Below are 6000 nucleotides of genomic sequence, written 5' to 3'. Positions count from 1 at the left end.
TAAATAAATAAATAAATAAATAAATAAATAAATAAATAAACAAATAAATAAATAAAGTTCTTTGCCTAGTATACAAAATAGTAATAATAATAATAACTTTGAGGCCACATGTTTATAATGATTGAGGTTGGGTTATAGATACATTCGGTTGTTTATATGCTCTATTATGTGTATGTTTAAAACTTTACATAATTAAAATCTACCTAAAGGAGAAAGTATTGATTTTTTCTATTATTTGCTAAAAAGAGCCCAGATGCTTTTTTTAAATTTCAGAAACCCATATAAAACATACGGTTTTCCAGCTTCTCATTCTCAAAATTGTTATAAGTTCGGTCTGTTTGGTACTTCTTTTTCACCATTCCAAGAGACGGTAACATGTTTTCTGGGCTTATGAACTTTAACCAGAAGGCTTTGCTCACACCTGAAGATATATTTAGATACAGTATCAAGAAGCAGACCGAGGTAGAAATTCTTTGAATGTCACCAATGTGCACCTTGAGTGGGGAATGGGGGGGAGTCTCCATGAGAAAGGGAGGGTTTGATTGCCGATAAGAAAATGAGGACTAGAAATAAGGAATCTCAAAATTTTCAGCGCAGTGCTGATGAAGACATGGCTAGCAGTCAGTTATTTATCATCACTGCAGAGATCAGTCATTTTTTATTTTATTAATACATAATATTTCACATATTTATGGGGTACATATGTCCGTTACATGCTTAGAACGTGTAATGATCAAGCCAGGGTATTTGGGGTATCCATCACTTGAGAGTTTATCAGTTGCCTATATTGGTATCATTTCAGGTACTCTCTTCTAATTATGTTGAAATATATTTAATATGGCTGCCAAGTATAGTCACCCTCGTCTGCTATCAAACATTAGAACTTATTCTATCTAACTGTATATTTACACCATAACCAACCTCTCTTCATTTCCCCTCCCCTCCACCTACCCTTCCCAGTCTCTCTTATCTATTACTCTATTCTCTATGTCCATCAGATTAAGTCTTTGAGCTCCCTCATATGAGTAAGAACGTGCAGTCTTTGTCTTTGTGTCTGGCTTGTTTTCCTTAACATAACAACCTTCATTTGCATCCATGTTGCTGCAGATCACATTATTTCATTCTTTTTATGGTCAAACAGTATTTCACTGTGTACATATACCACATTTTCATATTTTCTTTATCCATTCATTCATTGATGGACATTTAGGTTGATTTCATATTTTTACTGTTTTGAGTAGGTCTACAGTAGACATGCAAGTGCAGCTATCCCTTTGATATACTGATTTCTCTTCCTCTGGGTGGATACCTAGTAATGACATAGCTGGATCGTGTAGTAGTTCTATGTTTAGATTTTTGAGAAATCTTCATACTGTTTTTCATAATGGTTGTACTAATTTACATTTGTACCATCAGTCTATAGGAGTTCTCTTTTCTCTGCATATTGCTTGCATGTTATTTTTTGTCTTTTTAATCATAGGCATTCTAACTGGGGTGAGACAATATCTCATTGTAATTTCAATTTGCATTTCCCTGATGATTAGTGATGCTAAGTATTTTTTCGTATACCTCTTGGCCATTTGTATGTCTTTTTTTTTTTTTTTTTTTTTTTTTTTTTTTTTTTTTTTTTTTTTTTTTTTTTTTTTTTTTTTGGGAGACAGAGTCTCACTCTGTTACTCAGGCTGGATTACAGTGGNATTTTTTGTCTTTTTAATCATAGGCATTCTAACTGGGGTGAGACAATATCTCATTGTAATTTCAATTTGCATTTCCCTGATGATTAGTGATGCTAAGTATTTTTTCGTATACCTCTTGGCCATTTGTATGTCTTTTTTTTTTTTTTTTTTTTTTTTTTTTTGGGAGACAGAGTCTCACTCTGTTACTCAGGCTGGATTACAGTGGCACCATTATGGCCCACTGAAGCCTCGACTTCCAAGGCTAAAGCGATCCTCCTGCCTCAGTCTCTCAAGTAGCTGGGACCAAAGGTGTTCACCACCATGCCCAGCTAATTTTTTTTCTTAGTTTTTGGTAGAGAGAGCGTCTCTCTATGTTGCCCAGGCTGGTCTTGAACTCCTGGGCTTAAGCAATCCTTCTGCTTCAGCTTCCCAAAGTGCTGGAATTACAGGCATAAACCACCATTCCTGGCCTTGTATGTCTTCTTTTAAGAAACGTCTATTCAAATCTTTTGCCTATTTTAATGGGATATCTGTCTTTTAGAGATCAGTATTTTAAAATCAAATCCCTTGGTTTAACATCAGAGTGTTGTCCCCCAACTTCATTAATTACATTTATCACCACAAATCAATGTCACTTTATATAACATTTAAATACATCATTCCAGAAAACTTAAGAAAATAACTAGTTTGTGTTGAGGCTGTTATAAGAAGAGTCCTCTTGATCCTTGTGCAAAGCATTAATGTTTCTGCAAGGAGAGTATGGGGGCAAGGGAGGAAGTTAGAGGCTCTTCCTTTAGAGATTCAGTAAGAATAAATAGATGACTTTATCAGTTAAGCTGATTTGGACTGGAATGAAAGAAGCCCCTTAATGGACTGGCTTAAACAAAAAGTGGAGTTTAGAGGAAGGGACACTACAGTGTCTCAGGGCAGAGCCAAAGAACAAAGGGAGCCAGGATACTGTTGGGCCCCAGGCCTTTTAGAACCTGGGATATGAAATATCACAGTTAGTCTCCCACCACCACAGCCTCTCACAAAATGCTGACCTTTTTTTCTCCCTTGATATCAGCCTTCTCCACATAATGGAAATCATAGATGCTGTCTGTACCAAGATTTGCAACCTGCAAACTCACCCAATGCTGAAGGAATGTTGTGTGTCTGGAAGGAATGAATCAGCAGTCTGTAACAATGTTGTGCAGAAATGTTGTTACCTCTGAGAGAACTGTTTCCCCTCTAAGGTTTTCAGTGTATGAACTCATATGTTCTCTAAGTAACGATCATTTGATCTCCTCTTTTCAATCATTAGTTTTATTGCTAGCTTATAAATCAGTGTCATGCTAGTAAATGTCTAACAGCTGACTCTCAAAAATTAAGAGAAAAGAGAAGGAAGAAAAAGAAAAAAGGCTTTAATTGTAATATTTGCCTGTTTGCCAGTATAAATACCTCCAACACCACCAATGTGAAGCTGCAACATGACGTCACTGAATGCAGAGATGGGGCCCAGTCAACAGTCCAGAGCCCATACAAACAGGATCCCGCAGTGCTGCTTATAATTTATTTAACCTCTAGAGAGCAATGTTAAATAGCAGTGATAGCAGTAAGCAGCCTTTCCTTCATCCTGATGCTTTAGTATCCAGCTGCAAATAACTTGCTCCCTGTGTGCTCCATTTGATTACGTGCTGGTGGGTTCCTGGAGCTCTGTATCTGGACTTAGAAAGAGGGGATGTTGGTCGTCGGCAAAGCCTGAGTCCTTTCCCCTCATTCTTTTCCCCAGGCAGCATGAGCTTCACCACTCGCTCCATCTTCTCTACCAACTACAGGTCCCTGGGCTCTGTCCAGGTGCCCAGCTACATGCCCAGTGGGTCAGCATCACGGCCAGTGTCTATGCAGGTGCTCGGGGTTCTGGTTCCCAGAACTCCATGTCCTGCTCCACCAGCTTCAGGGGCCTCTTGGGGTCCAGGGGCCTGGCTGAGGGGATGGTCTGGGGTCTGGCAGGAATGGGAAGCATCCAGAACAAAGAGACCACGCAAGCCTGAACAACCACCTGGCCTCCTACCTGAACAGAATGAGGAGCCTGGAGACCAAGAACCGGAATCTGGAGAGCAAAATCCGGGAGCACCTGGAGAAGAAGGGACCGCAGGTCAGAGACTGGAGCCATTACTTCAAGACCATCGAGGACCTGAGGGCTCAGAACTTCGCAAATACTGTGGACAATGCCCGCATCATTCTGCAGATTGACAATGCCTTTCTTGCTGCTGATGACTTCAGAGTCAAGTATGAGACAGAGCTGACCATGTGCCAGTCTGTGGAGAGCGACGTCCATGGGCTCCACAATGTCAATGATGACACCAATGTCACTTGGCTGCAGCTGGAGACAGAGATCGAGGCTATCAAGGAGGAGTTGCTCTTCATGAAGAAGAACCATGAATAGAAAGTAAAAGGCCTACAAGCCCAGATTGCCAGTTCTGGGTTGACTGTGGAGGTAGATGCCCCCAAATCTCAGGACCACTCCAAGATCATGGCAGACATCCGGGCCCAATATGACAAGCTGTCTCAGAAGAACCGAGAGGAGCTGGACAAGTACTGTTCTCAGCAGATTGAGGAGAGCACCACAGTGGTCACCACACAGTCCACCGAGGTTGGAGCTGCTGAGATGATGCTCACATTGCTGAGACATACAGTCCAGTCCTTGGAGATCGACCTGGACTCCATGAGAAATCTGAAGGCCAGCTTGGATAACAACCTGAGGGAGGTGGAGGCCTGCTATGCCTTGCAGATGGTGCAGCTCAACAGGATCCTGCTGCACCTGAGGTCAGAGCTGGCACAGACCCAGACAGAGAGACAGCACCAGGCCCAGGAGTAGGAGGCCCTGCTGGACATCAAGGTCAAGCTGGAGGCTGAGATCGCCACCTACCGCAGCCTGCTGGAAGATGGCAAGGACTTCAATCTTGGTGATGCCCTGGACAGCAACACCTCCATGTAAACCATCCAAAAGACCAACACCCACTGGATAATGGATGGCAAAGTGGTGTTTGAGACCAACGACACCAAAGTTCTGAGACTTTAAGCCAGCAGAAGCAGAGGACCCTTTAGGGAGCAGGAGGCCAATAAAAAGTCCAGAGGAGGCCGGGCGCAGTGGCTCAAGCCTGTAATCCCAGCACTTTGGGAGGCCCAGACGGGCGGATCACGAGGTCAGGAGATCGAGACCATCCTGGCTAACACGGTGAAACCCCGTCTCTACTAAAATACAAAAAAAAAAAAAAAAAAAAAAAAATAGCTGGGGGGGGGGGCGGGCGCCTGTAGTCCCAGCTACTCGGGAGGCTGAGGCAGGAGAATGGCGGGAACCCGGGAGGCGGAGCTTGCAGTGAGCTGAGATCCGGCCACTGCACTCCAGCCCGGGCGACAGAGCAAGACTCCGTCTCAAAAAAAAAAAAAAAAAAGTCCAGAGGATAAAAAAGAAAGAAAGAGGGAGTGTGTCGTTGTCAATTACAGATGCTGACCAAGGACTAGTGAGGAAAAAGTAGCTAAGCACAGCAGTGCCCCACATCTGCCCCATGGTGGGGACCATGTTCTCTGAGCGAACTGTTGAGATCCACAGTCTATTTTTACCTTTTCTAGGCTATAGACTACTTAGGGAGTGGGGAGACTTAATAATTAGGCAACTTATTTAAACTCCCTTTGCCTCAGTTTCCTAATAATTTAAACAGGGGTATTAGAATATACACCTCGTATGACTTTTATGAGGTTTAAATGAAATAAGTCGTGTTAGGCAACAAATCCAATGCCTCACACACAGTAAATGCTCAATAAATGTTTTAATATCCATTTTAGTTATTTGTCTTTTTCTCTTAAATACTGTCAACCATAATATTGGTTTAATATGGTCTATATTACATTTTTAAAATGTCCTTCTTGTCCTTGTTTTCTAAGTTCTTTTGAAAATAAAGAATGTTTTGTCATTTGCCTTTTGGGGATTTATTACTCAGTTTTTCTTATAGATCTAAGAAGAAAGAACATTCAGTAACTCAATATAAGCCAATAAACTTCCACCTCATGTCTCTGCCTCACATGCCCTTTCTCCATGAGTCCTGGCCTTTTTCCAGCTGGGCTGACTCCCCCATCTAGCCACGCTCATCAACAGTTTTCTTTCTGGCCACTCCTCCCACTCTCTCAATTACAGCCCCCGGCACCAGCCCTCCACAGAAGCACCCTTTCAGCCAATACAAAATACCTTGATCACAGTAGTCTGTGAATAGAAAGTATTCTATTCACAAGTATCAGGTTGTTTTTGGCTGAAAAAAAAAACAAAAATTTAAGCATAGCTCCT

General features: G+C 41.9%; 1 pseudogene; it reads left to right on the top strand.

The window, feature by feature from the left end:
• Positions 1-3145: 3145 nt before the first annotated feature.
• LOC108512037 (keratin, type I cytoskeletal 18 pseudogene) lies at positions 3146-4740 on the top strand (annotated as a pseudogene).
• The last annotated feature ends 1260 nt before the right edge of the window (positions 4741-6000 follow it).

Source organism: Rhinopithecus bieti, unplaced genomic scaffold, assembly GCF_001698545.2.
Source record: "Rhinopithecus bieti isolate Rb0 unplaced genomic scaffold, ASM169854v2 scaffold_26504, whole genome shotgun sequence".
NCBI lineage: Eukaryota > Metazoa > Chordata > Mammalia > Primates > Cercopithecidae > Rhinopithecus > Rhinopithecus bieti.
The sequence above is the reverse complement of the archived record's forward strand: the minus strand, read 5'-3'. Positions and strand labels throughout refer to the sequence as shown.